Here is a 14,530-nt window from a genome sequence, read left to right on the forward strand (position 1 = left end):
AATTGAAAACAATGTTATTGAACATGTACAAGGTTAATTAAAGCCACAGAATCCATGGCCTTGCATTTATATTGGGGCTTTTCGAATGGTGTAAATTTTGAGTCGATCGAATAAGAATATTGGTCAAAAATAATCGTCGCATTATAAATCTTTGTTATTTAAATTGAAAAAAAGTCGCAGGTTTGCTCGAAAGGCGAAGCATCGATTGCGATAGCATGCTAGCAGAGAGCCATACGAAGTAAGGATAGCTGTTTTATCGGCTGTATCGACATGTAAACATTCGCTTGGTGAATAAATTAACAAGCATGGTGCCAGCGCACACATTAAACATGAACACATCACACTCGATGACCGCGGACACTCGCTGTAGAAACGCTGGCGTGAGGAAACGCGGCCGCTGCAGCGAGCGAAGTGACCTTCGTACAGTTGTCTATCGCTTCAACGGACACTGAGCGCCGAGAACACACAGCACTAGAGTGTACTAGACAATGGTCGAGTGGGCCGAACGGCACTCTCCCGCTGAGGCACCGCGTGTGGAAAAAATGTGCGAGGGCGCTGCGAGCAAACTGGATTGCGGTGGAGACGCGCTCCGCGGCATATTCAACGTACTTTCGCTGTGGGCGCCGAGGCCGATTGCGCATAGTACGCTCTTAAAATAGTGCTTCATTTCAACTGCAAATTTATGTTTGCACCATTTTGCCAAACACATATATTTGAGGCGTGGATTCGACGAACGCGACGTGAGGCGTCGAACGCGACGTCTTCAATTTTGCTGTCGTTGTCAAGCGCGTCGTCTGCTAGCGAGCGCGCGTTCGCTACGCGGAAGCTGGCGGACGACCAGTTTTTCTCGCAGAACGTCTGTGCAGTACATTTTTGTAGCGTGAGCTACACTGGCCGAGGTTGAACAGTTTCATGTGGCTCCTGGAGAGCCGTGCTGCGCATGCGCGAGGAGCAGTGACGTCACACGGCGCGCAGCTGGCGCTCCGGGCGTTTGCCCGGCGTTTGCGATGGGCGTTTTATTGTTTGCGCTGGGCGTTTGCCACTGTAGTATAGCCGTGGAGAAAGAGAGCGAAATTGCTGCTCAGCGGCGCAGAAGAGCGGAGAAGCTTAACTCATCTGATCCCGAAGTAGTTGCCTGCCAATTAGCGGTTGAGCGTAGAGAGAACGAACAGAACGAGGCTAAATGTGCTGCGGCGACACCGGAGCAAAGGGAGGAAGGTATAACAAAGCGGCGTCGCCAGGAGGCTGACCGACGTTCCCGACCATCTCAGCAGCAGCAACAAGACGCCGTCGATGATATCAAGGCTCGCCGATTGACTGATTATACGGTGAAACTTAGCGAAAGTGCCAGTGCGACTCGGACCTTCGAGACGGACTTCGTAAACAATCCCTTTGGATATGTGTGCGACGCGTGTGAAGGACTGTGGTACATGAAAGAGTTGACGCCGGTAAGTAGTGCCATGCGTGAAACGTTTAGTCAGTCGTGTTGACGCTACCAGAAGCACTGGAGTCTGTATCTATGTGAGGAATGGGATTGCTGCCAGTGAACTGCCAAACGTAACGGTGCCCAAGGGTGAAGCCTGTCCCGTTCAGCTTGACGAAAGCGGTGTGGTCATCGAAGCCGTGTACGTGTCGCCGAACAATTAAGTTAAGGACATTATAGACGTATTGGCTACGTCTATACCTAGTCGTGCGGCAATTAAACTGTGTGTCGTGGCTGGTGACTTCAATGGTGCTCCAGACTCTCTTGGTGTTCCTTTGAAGGACACGTTTAACCTGGACTTAGCCAGTGTTCTAACTGTACAGACGACCTAATGGGGAACCACTTGTGTATCACAGACAGACAATCAATTCAACATACTGCGTTGGGGCTGTAGATACGGCAGCATGTTACTACACTGACCACCGAGCCGTCTTTGTAGCAATAGAGAAGCAACCAGACGTTGAGCAAAAAATAAATAAATATACATGTGTCACATAGTGAGTATACCGTGTGTGTGTTATTGAAGCAGCAGGAAGCATGATAATCAAGCTAATCTGCTTGATTATCATGCTAATCAGCAACCAGCTGAACCTTCGCTCAAGCTATGTATATCCTGACGTAGCCGAGCTAAGCCACTGCTAACTTTTTTATGTTTTAGTTGCTTTAGTGCGCCCATGACTCTTGACGGCCAGTACCAAATGTAGTTTAAGCCAGACGAACTGCTGTTTTTACCTCTGTCTTCTAAAAGTAATTGGTATCTCTGCAACATGAAGCTACGTAAGAAAATTTTATTATTGATATCGTGTCATTTTACGCGCGCTTCTCGTTGGTGGATATTGATCAGTGACAATGATCGAAGAAAACAATATTAGAGTGAAATAAACCAGGTTTATTAGCTGCGTGGCACGAAGAATGACTAATGTATTTTTAGATAAATAAATCAAGGGGTACATAGACATATATATTCACGATATATATAAGGGAAAATGACAAATATGCTAAATGCACTAATTGAAAAAGTGAGAACTCCCGACCGGAACAAGCGCACGTGTTTGCAGTAACAAACACACTTATTAGTGAAACTCCACATCGATAAAATTCATAGCAGACAAAGCCATGTTATATATATATATATATATATATATATATATATATATGTGTGTGTGTGTGTGTGTGTGTGTGTGTGCAAGTGTTATTGATATACTATACGACGCCGAATAGTTGTTCCCGTTCGAATGTAACGCATAACAGCACTATTGAAGTCTCAAAGGTGAGTGACCGATGCAAGTGAGGACTGTTATTCCGATTGATTGTACTGCCGGAGAGTCGTCGCAGTTGCGCAGAGGCGCAGTTCCTGAGAGATTTAACGCACGGGTGTTAATAAGTCCTGCTTCAGAAGTTCCTAGCTGTGATTCGATATAAACGCCCTGTTTCGGGCCAGCCTGTAAATCTGCTAACTTGAATCATACAAGGAAAACTTTTTGACAGTCTCACCATGTTTGCAACCCCTTAAAACTGGGTGCCCCACGTGGTACCGCACTCTTCTTCTTCAAAGAACGCAACAGATCTGCAAATATCCCTACGAGTATGTGAGACATGCCGTTCATTTAATTGTTTCATTATGGTCGCTTTGTTAGTGCACCGGATAACTGAAAGCAGCCGCTTATAATATACAAGTCGTGCTGTACGTACATTCGTTGAACCATCAAGCATATTGCAGAAGCAGCTGAAACTGTTCCGAATAATGGGGTTTTCTACGGATGCACAAAAGTTGACTTGCTTTGCTAAACAAGGATGGTATTTCATAGTTCCTGAACTTATGAGCATTAGGCGAGAGTAGTAGGTGATAAATGTTTCCTACTTGACGCTACTCGAATGCACACAGTCAAGGTGTATCCGCTTGTACCACTACTTCCTAACCAATAGTGCAGTTATGGGGGACGCCTGCAGTCAGTGAACTTATGTAAGAACATCATGACAGTGTTTCTTTATTAGAAATTGCTTAAACTCGTGCACGTAACCTTCCGAATGATTATACTGCCGGTATCACATGGGTGGCCCATGTGGTACCGCACTTCAACAAATGCAACAGATATGCACATATCTCTACGAGTATGTGAGACATGCCGTTCCTTTAATTGTTTCATTACACTGTAAAAAAAATTCTGCAGTTTACGGTGAAAGTTGAAGGTAAAATGTTGCCGGACACTTTTCCGTAAATGAAAAACAGCGTTTCCGTCAAACGGATAGTCTGTAAAAATTTTTTCCGTTGAATAGAAAACGGAGAGTTCCGTCAAATGGAAAACGGCGATTTCCGTCGAATGGAAAACGGAGAGTTCCGTCGAATGGAAAACGGTGATTTCCGTCGAATGGAAAATGGTTATTTCCGTAGTTGTGATTACGGAATTGTCTGTATTTTCCAAATACAAAACGGTGAGCTCCGTAGAACGGAAATTCTGTAAATTGAGCACCGTACTTTCCTAATTAAAAACGGACAGACCGTAGTGAGGAAAGGTATGCACATAAAACACACAAAAGGAACAGAAAGGAAACAGAAACACTTTCTTTTTGTTCTTGTGTCCATGTCTTCTATGCTTGCGTGCCTGTACCATGAATCCGTATGAACTTGTTCAGCTTTATCGTGCTTCGTATCAACAGGTGCAAAATTTGTTTTGTAAATGATGATGCGGGTGTATATCTCCAGCAAATGAGAAAATTGTTTGTTTCATTGAAATAAGTTATACCAAGTTGTACATTTCAACATGGCTAACTCACATCAGATATAGCTTGAAATGGGGCAGAAATCAATGCACATAAGTGGACACACACCACACTGAAAATGCTGTGTGTGCACGTTTCCTCCTTGTGTAACTGTCTTCAACACCGCTTCATCTTCGTGTCAGTGTTGCCATGTTGCATTTGAGTTCTGTACATGACGTGTACAAAGCATACATACAAATTCGTGCCCAAAAAGCAACAAGCCACCTGAATCTGAATGAAACTGCGTGTTTATTGTGCTTTACTGAAAAAAACTTGCAAGATAAGACACTAGAAATGGGCTGACGAGAAGGATTGGTTGAGAATCGGAATGACTGGTTGCTTGCAGATGCCTCCTGCCTTTGCCTGAAAAGGAAAAAAAAAACAATCAAGACTCTTTATTAGTAGTAAAATCTCGTTACAAGAGACACTCGGTTATGAGAGACATTTCAAAATGGTTTGGTTGGTTTTCCTATGTTCGCCATGTTAACAACATTGCATACAAGAGACATGGTTACAAGAGACACTCGGTTACTAAGGACAACTTTTTTTATGTCCATGGAGCAAATTCTTCACTATTTATAAGAGACACAACCGAGACACGCTCACGTAATGCGGCTAACGTCGTACTAACCGGTTTGCGCTGCAATTTTCACTCCCTTGGCTCTATTTTGTTTCGTTCCGCAGCCGGCTGTCATTCCTCACATGGTTGAGACTACCAATTTCACTGAATTTTCTGCCATTATGCTTCTATAATCGTCGCGCTCAAACACCGACTTTGTGACAGAGTACCATTGAGTTGGATTTCTGTCACAGCGTATACGGTGCTGGTCGCTTAGTATGCCGGTAATCAAACTCCGGAGTCATAGACATGTTTCCATGAGACAGCTCTGTTCGCATCAAAGATGCGTTTAAACACACTTTGGTGCTCATGTATAATAAAGTGGTCTAGTCCGACTCCTCAGTGTTTTTAGAATTTTGGTTACAAGAGACCTTGGTAACAAGAGACACGTTTCCCGAGTCCCTTGGGTGCCTCTTGTAACAAGGTTTACTGTACCACCATCATCACTGTTTTTAGTCAGATACATCAACAATAAATGATTTCCAAGTCACAAATGTAACCACCAATGCTCTAAAAAAATGTCATACTCTGCCTTGTTGGTATATGTTCTTAGCCTTATAACATGAAAAACTTCAGATGAAATCTACCCAAGTTATTTGATGGCTCACTTGGAACAGGCAAAACTCTCATGTGCACATTGACAGTCAGAGATTACATTTTCTGCATGTAGGTAGAGCTACCACGACCCCCACCATACTGCGGACCATGGCTTTTCAACTTTCACTGCTCTAATAGAAAACCTTGCAGATACCACTGTTTTCCCAAAACAATGAAGCACTCTTAAAATGAGCTTAAACCACTCATGTTGTACAATTCCGATGCAAAACAACCAAGCCAGAGGTACTGTCCAGATGACCAGCTTATAAATTAGCAACAATATGAAGAAAGCATGCCTTGCAATACAACATGTGTGCCTTTCAGCCTCTTTCAGATTTGGTTGGTTTTTGTCATGAAAGTATCAATGTGCAATATACTTTTTACTTAAGCAATGATAATTGAAAGTTATGGTCGGCAGTGCGTCAACATACTATCTCCACCCCCTTAAAAAGTTATAATTATAGACACACCACCCAAGGTCAATCCACATAAGTCACTGTGTTCCCCCAAAAATTTGCCGTTTTGTCAGTCTGTGCTTTTCGAAGTAGCCTGTAGCACTTTCGCGACGTAAATGAACCTGCAACAAGTACACATGGACCCCATATGTGGCAGCTACAGGCAGTACCGTTTATTCTGTCCATTCCTTGACTGGCAACCCCAGAACCAAACAAATAATGCAACATGTCGTTCCAGACAGCATTACTTGGGTGACGTGCTTAATTCGGGAATTCCGCCTCTCCTAAAGAAATTTTAAAGTAAAGCTCAAACCAAAGCAATGTCCAAATATGAGCGCTTCTCGTGGATTTTGAGAGTCAACGAGGACAGAGCTATTTGCCCAAATGTTTGCGACTTCAATGGCAACAGGATGGCCAAATTCCGTGCTGTTATTAGATGCAGAGGAAAAACACACTGAACTTAAAACATGTGCAATGATGTGTTTTCAAAGTTTTACTTTATATTGTAGCAGGGATACTCCGTGGTAATTAGTTGGAATTCATGCTATTTGCCTGCAGTCTGTGCCAAAATATTCTTAGAGCCATAGCCACAACACTTTTTCTTTGGGATTAATCAAAATACGGATTTGGCAGAATCCAGAAAAAAATGCTTCCAACTGAACAGGTGCTTCTATATTTTATTTTCAAAGACAATTCTTTTTCTTGCGAAACTAACAATGAGGGTAGCTATAGGGGCTTGTTTGTATGGCATCTTTTATTTTATTGCAGCGCAAGGCTGAACAACAGGTACAACAGAAAGGCACATTTGACATGCACACAGTGTTAACTTCCAACATCAGATTTATTTCCTGTTCTCGTCACTATATATACCCTCAAAACGTCATACAACACGTGTGAAGGCACGGTAAACATGAACTAAAGAAAACCAGGAACCACACGCATGCAGTTTTTTTAGCCACACAGATTGACACATGTACACGTTTAACGCGAACAAAGATAATCAAGCTCTTTCGAGGATAATGAAATTGAAGGCTTACTGATGCATGCGTCACCAAATGTTGATATGTTTCTAGTGTCTATAGTTCAGCGCATTATCTTGCACCTGCTTCTATTCATGATGACTGCTTTTTTGAATCTAGGTTTGCACTTATCTTTGGCAATGAAGGGCAAGAAAACCGTCAGCAGCCAGGGTATTTAATTTGTTATTGTGTTCTCATAGTCTGTCATTTATACATCTAACAGTTTGGCCAATGTAGGACCCTCCACACCCAAGAGGAATGCGGTATACAACACACGCGATATAATCAATGAATTTGCTTTTATGTTCCTTCTCGCATGCAGTATCCAAAATTCTTTCTGGCCTTGACTTCCCACACAGGCTCATTAATTTAGTAGGCGTCGAAAAAACAACATTGATGTCACTCCTTCCAGCAATCTTTTTCTTTATATCGGTACTTGTACCATATACCTGCTCAGAACCTTTTTGCTGTGCCTTTTTAAGCAGTCCTGCTGCGACTGACATGAGCACGTGGCTCGGGTAAACAAAGCCACTTAAACGTGAGACTTGCCGTTCGAAGCTATCGTGCATTAGGTGCAGGATAGCCATGTGACGGGAAGTTTGGATTCCTTCACATTAATTTTGTGCTCACCGATAACAAAACCTGCTGGGGTTAAGAACCTAGGGCAAGTAAGCCACTTTTGCCATTTCATTCCGTGCATACAAAACTTGAAGAGGGGAATCATGAAGGTGTGTTTCAGTGAAGCGCTCAAGAAGCCATGCACAATGCACCTAATGCACAATAGCTTCAGATGGCAAGTCTCACGTTTAAGCGGCGCTGGTTACCCGAGCCAAGTGAAAAAAGGGTCCGAGCAAGTGAATGGTACAAATACCGACATAAAGAAAAGAAAGGTTGCTGTCATCCCCTACATACATAGTTTCTCCCACAGAATAAAGATTGTTGGAAGGTCTGATATCAACATAGTTTTTTCGGCTCCTAATAAATTGGGGAGCCTGTGTAGGAAGACAAAGCCAGAAAGAATTGCGGATACTGCATGCGAAAATGAACATAAAAACAAATTCATTGATTGCATCACGTGTGTTGTATACGACATTCCTTTGAGTGTGGACGGTCCTACATTGGTCAAACTGGTAGATGTATAAATGACGGGCTACGAGAACACAATAACAAAGTAAATACCTGGCTGCTGATGGTTTTTTTTCTTGCCCTTCACTGCCAAAGATGCAAGTGCAAACCTAGATTAAAAAAAAACATTTATCATGAGTAGAAGCAGGTTGAAGATGATGCGATCTTTGTTCGCGTTAAACGTCTACATATCTGTCAATCTATGTGGCTAAAAAACTGCATGCGTGTGGTTCCCGTTTTTTTAGTTCATGTTTACCGAGCTTTTACACGTGTTGTATGACGTTCTCAGTGTATATATAGTGATGAGAACTGGAAACGAATCTGTTGTTGAACGTTAACGCTGGCTGTTCGTCAAATTTGCCTTTCTGTTGTCCTTGTCGTTCAGCTTGCGCTAGAACAAAATAGAAGATATCATTGATTTCATTGTCGTCAGGCTCGGGCACAAAATAAAATTTGTTCACCAAAATTAAGTGGTCACCAGGCATGTCTAGTTGAATTTATCTGAACATGCTCTACTGTCGGTGGTGAAGATGTTGCCAGTTTAAAGGGCTGCAAGAAGGCACTAGTTATGTTTTCTAGGGCAAGAAGGCAACAAAGTATGTTACCTAAAGCAAGTAGTCACAGGAATCCTGGATCAGTAGAAGAAAATTTAGAAAATAATAATTGGTTGGAACATGTATGTCACACACTTCTGAGTCACCAAGCGCTTGTCTTTGTCTCCCTTTCTTGCGCCTGTGTATTTTTATTGCGCTAAGTTACTTGTTCATTTATGCACTATGATGATGAACTTGTTTTGGAAAACTTGAAATGTGTACCTGACGTTTGACTCCCTTTTGCATGTAAGTAAATATTATGAACTTGTCGCTGTGAACAGTCATCTCCATTTGCTGTACACTTGTGATATAGGGTTAACAGTATTTGAAGGTTTGTGCATTAAGGCAGGAGAGCAGCACTTGCTGGATGGCTCATCTAGTAATTTGCTGAAAATGCAGCAGTGCGCAACGATTGCATCACTAATTACCTTGAAAATATTGTTAGTTATTCATTTGTAAACACCTGTTGTCAAACAGCCTGCTGACTAAAGGTCTGAACACGTTATACAGAATTATAGCAGGTACTAATACACGAAAGAAAACCTGTAATAGAACCTACCAAATACCGTATCAGTGTAGTGGCAGGTCAAATGGCTCCTCAATGCTTGTGTCCTTCCTAGGAGAAGGAAAGAAACGTTAATCTTACACTGACAGCACCAAACCACACAAACGTAACTGCCACAGGACATGAGGAGTTGTAACTAGATACAGTCAACCTGCTTAACCATCTCATAGACATTCAATGACAGAATGTACCTTCATGGAGCCTCTAATCTATAAAATTCATGCTGTAGTACAAACATGCTAGCAGACAGAATCAAAATTGCATGCATGGAAATTCTCAGGAAAACTATATTTCCTAGCTACCACAGTCCACTCCTTGTGAAGTACAAGTGACGGTCTAAGCTACAATCAGAAGGTGGAAAATTTGGGATCCTTTCTAGTAAACAACTAACCATATCTCTACCTGTACTCAGCAATACAAAGGTGAATCACAAGTACTATACTGATAAAGAAAAGTTCAAAACTGCTGCTAAGTGAGTGCTATAAATAAATGATTTCGAATTTATCTTCATGTAAGACTAGGCGTGTTAACTTTCTTTACATTACATGAAAGACTGGTCAGAAAAATATTGCATTCAGTCAATATTGTGATTTGCAAAACAGTAGTAAGAGGTTAAGGTTGGAGACCCTCAAGTGGTATGTTACGATGTTTCGAGAAATTGTTTCAAGGAGCCTCTTTCCTTAACCCTTTCACATGCCAATTAGTTGTGGTGATTGAAAAATTAACTTCACCACATTTCTTACATCTTCATATTCATAAAATGCTTACAGAAGTACAATAGATTAGGAGTTTTCAGTTCTTTAGTGAGTTTGTCAAGTTTATGGAATGTGCACTCCATGCAAAAACTCAGTGCAAGTACATCAGATTTGCAAACATCAACTATTTGATGTCTACCAGGCTTGAATAGCACCTATCCAGCCATTCAAAAATTATGACTGGTGCAACACACTGTGAAAAACGATGAAAGAAGTGACATACATACAATTACATACACCAAGCAAAGTACCCAACCATCTACCTTCATACTTCCTTTACTAAAACAATTTGCCTGTGTAATTCAAACATGCAGCACTATTTCAATTAGAAGAGTTTGAAGATGTACGGGACACATTTTAAATATCCTTACTTTAATCAATGCCATTGCTATTAATGCACTATCTTGGTGTAATGAATTGTGTGCATAGCGTCGGAAAGGATTAATCATATTCATGTAATCTTTACTGAAACTCAAGGCATAATACTCATATTTGTTTACAGTTTTGTGATGAGACAACACGACAGATGCGGGAGTTAAAAAAGCATCTTTATAAAATGCTGTAGAAAGCAAGTTGAAGCAAGTTTCTACAACCTCTCGCAATACCGAGCTATTTCCCATGAGTGTTCTAACAGTTCCTTGTAACATGATGCACTGTTTTCACAGACATAGCTTGAATCTTTGTATCTCAAGTTTTGGAAGCAACTTATGAATTGCTATAACAAGCAGATTTGAAGCCCCTACCCAGACTGCACAGCCACTTTAACACCACGTGTAATGAATTATGTCATCCATATGGCACAGTTTCCGATTATATTCCCAAGCATGAATCTTATAATTGCAAGTTATGTAAGAGTGTACCTATGCGATTACTTGGGGACAGCACGAAAAGACGGGAGAAGGCTGACAACATGAATGCAGGCAAAGAATTTTGTTTACAGACAAACATATCTATACTAGGCTTGTTGTCCTGCGTAGTTGCAGCTGCTAGATAGCGGGATAATGTAAACAACAACCGCACAGTTGATGAACTGCTGTTCTTCCTTTTGCTACACTTTGCGTCAAGGCTCGGTCCGAGTCACCCTTTTCGCACAATGTACCCCGATTGCTCGACGTGAAAAATAAAAGGAAAGTTCCAGCTTCCCAACAGTCTCTTTGACACTATGACTGACCTTGTGAATATGATATAACAGTGGCCACCACACTTTAAGGAAATGTTAGACATGGGTTCAGAAGCTCTCCTCCACTTGGTGATGCCTCGATTTCTTGAGGACGCCTTTTGGTGTTCCTGTGATGAGCTTCACAGCGAAAGAGTGTGCCGATGCGGAAGGCAGAATACCCTCCTCCAAACATGGGGCATAGCTCCAGCATACATAACACTAACCAAAGAAACCCTGCGGTCCAGAAATGGAAGATCACTGTCTAGTGGTAGTTTTTCCCCGTACGTGAACTCATCTAGCACTGCAGAGAAGACAGGAAGAAAATCACTCTACCCATTTAGTAGCCTTACTTCACCTAATATAGAGGAGAAAGTTGCCAATGAAGCAAAATAACTTTACTACACTGGTGCCCACAATAGCTAGTGTTTTACGGTTACCTGACAGTGTTTTTGTCTGTGAGAAGTTGCCAAGCAAGGCTACTCAAGGAGTTCAGCCATTTTTTAATGTCTCCTCTACAGTGCCAGGTGTGCTCATGGAAGTAAAACTGCTGGAAGGCAAGCTCCAATATCTGGCTTGAAGGTTTTCTGTGGTGAGCATTGTGCTGGATCTATGCCCCAGACTCAAAGTGTCTTGGCCTTTCCTATTAGCGCACTTGAACACTGAAGCCTGTTGTTGCTACAGGAACACAAGGGCACTACCACGAAGTGGAGGGGAGCTTCAAGACCCAAGTATGGTTGCTTTTAACAGTGTGTTCGCACTGCCTTTCGCCATGCGTTGCCAAGAAGCATTTAACGGAGCTGAACATAGGTGAAGTCTTCAGTCGGAGTACTTCAAGGAAGCCAAGGCCTATCACTGCTATACAATAGGTACACAAAGGAAGCTGTCAATTCAAACAAATTGCTAGGAAGAGTTGGAACTACCTTTTTATTTTCAGGGCCAACAAACTGGTCAGGTACGAAAATGTCAACCGGACCAGGTCAAGACGAGAAGTTTGCATCAAGAAGTATGTGCTGGAGATCATAGGAAGTGCAGTTGGTGCTGTTTACAACATCCTACTGCCCTGCAGCAGTAATTATGTTGGACAAACAGGACGACGACACAAGGACTATCTTAGGAAACACGCACAGACCCTCGACACAAGATGGGGAAGCAACGTAGCTATTAATGCTGCTTTGTGCAGTTGTATATCAAGTTTTGAGCAATCAAGAATCCTCATGGCACATGTTTAAAACATACAAAACTCGCAGAATAGCCCCCACATATGCTAGTGTGTATACACTTAATCTTCTAGACAAATTAAGCTGTTTCAGATGAACTGCTAGAGCGTTCTGAACTGGGCTGGTTGGTGCATGTATAGGAAGGAACTGAATGGTGCCATAGACAGGATAAAGGGAATGTGTTGCTGTGCCCTTCACCTTCACTTCATTCTGGCAGTAGTGCTGTTCATTCCCATCAAATATTCATATATTTTGGCCATCTGACCACGTGACACAGCTGTCTACTGAAGCTATATTTTACCTTGTTATGATACCTTCCAATGTCACACGCAAATCCATCGAGGCATCTTCACCTATTATAGTAAGCTGAGCAGTGGCTAACAGTGAGCTTAACTGTGGCTACACTTAGTTACCATGAAGCCCATGCATGACAGTGTTAGAGGTCAGTATGCAGGTGTTTTTGCATACTCATAGAGGCAAACTAAACGAAGAATTTTTATTGGTGCATGTTTTAGTCTGTTGCCTCATATCCCGAAATCTGGTGCTATTAGTGTTTTTTGAACACAACTCATGTGCAACCGAGACAAGTATGAAACAATCCCACTTTCAAGTCGACGTCCTCATGCTGAACCAATTGGTTGCCCCAGGAAGAACAAAACGTCATTTATCTTTTGGATGCATCTGCAACAATTATTATACTTGTATAGGCATTGTCATTCAACCAACATTTGCAGTCAATGTCCATTAGGACTGCATATGCATGACTGATGTACGATAGAATGGCACAGCTTACCAGAACAAATAGCACAATGCAAGACTGCTTTGCCACTGGTGTTGCAAGCAGGCCCCCATGACTGAGAAACTGAATGCAAGGCGGCACACAGACATCCTTCACTGGTGCAACAGCTGCAAATGAATACTGATATAAGTACTTTCTGACCGGTCATCCAAAGCAAGCACAAACATTTTATATGCAATTACACTATTGCATATAAGCTCGTCACTGAGTACTGTTATTGCTGTGAGATAGCTCACAGTATTTTATAAAGTGCTAATGGCCTCGTTTAACTTTTTGCAAAAAAACTTTATGAAGCACTTTCTATTAGAAAAATGAGCTGACAAAAATTTGCCCTGCATAACTTACAACACATGCGCGCATTTAGAATTATTGCAATGATGCGTGTAAGCTGAAATTAGTCTATGCAACTCGAGACAGTAAGTGTGAACCTCCCTTCAACATCAGTGTTGACATATAGTTTGGTTTGTTTTTACACTTGTTAGGAATATATATAACTTTGGAATGTCCGTAATGCACGTTTGGCCACCACTATTCTATGTCAAGGTTAAGTTAAAAAATTACCTTTCGCATGCATCTGTTTTTACAATTACGGCCGCATATGGGCAGAACTTAAGCGGCAATCCTCCTCCAGAATACGTGATATGCTGACGTACTGCGTCGGAACGTTAATCGTCAGCCTGGTAGCTGTCAAAAAAAAAAAAAAAAACAACGCGAATACAGATTGCCAGGTAGAAAATAATCCGTTCCTTTGCATGACTCTTAACGGGTATCACGCGGACAACTTTCAATTGCGATCGTGCACGATTGCTCGGGCTCTACTACAAACGAAAGGGCACCGTGTGACACCCGTGTTGCCGTACCACTGCAGGTGGCACAAGGTTATGGCAGTAAGCACGCTCCACCGTCATTGATTGTATAATGAAGGGGCATGCACATCGAACATGCCAATGAGGGTCTTCATACATGAGCAATCTTCCAATCCCGGGGGAACACTGCGATTATGCACGCCCCAGCCAAGGCACTGCGTCCGAAGATAATAATGGCTAAAAATTTCACTGTGATGCAATGCGTCACCGATATTGGTAACATGACGTTGCACCGCGTCGAGAGAGATACTACGGGTAAACTTCACTTTATTTTGGAAGTCGAGCACAACAGCACAACACAGTACTAACTGGAATGCTAACGTCCGTAAACCACCGGCCACATTAGAGACAAAGGAGCTACTAGAGGCGTCAATGCCGCTAATATTGCTACACGTCTCAGTTGTATGAGTATGCATTCAACACACCAAATGAAACACCCTTTATAACAGACTCGCATGTCGCTTTGTCAATCCTCATGGCCAAGAATCTCGCTAAAGGGCGTGCTCACACAACACAAT

General features: G+C 42.2%; 1 long non-coding RNA gene across 1 annotated transcript; it reads right to left on the minus strand.

The window, feature by feature from the left end:
* Positions 1-4,473: 4,473 nt before the first annotated feature.
* Positions 4,474-13,271, minus strand: LOC125943808 (uncharacterized). The gene is made up of 3 exons (XR_007465906.1): positions 13,141-13,271; positions 9,211-9,267; positions 4,474-4,606 (listed from the first exon to the last, which is right to left on the minus strand). It is a non-coding gene; the product is annotated as an uncharacterized LOC125943808 (long non-coding RNA).
* Between the last annotated feature and the right edge of the window lie 1,259 nt (positions 13,272-14,530).

The sequence above is a fragment of the Dermacentor silvarum genome, chromosome 3 (assembly GCF_013339745.2).
Source record: "Dermacentor silvarum isolate Dsil-2018 chromosome 3, BIME_Dsil_1.4, whole genome shotgun sequence".
Classification (NCBI taxonomy): Eukaryota; Metazoa; Arthropoda; class Arachnida; order Ixodida; family Ixodidae; genus Dermacentor; species Dermacentor silvarum.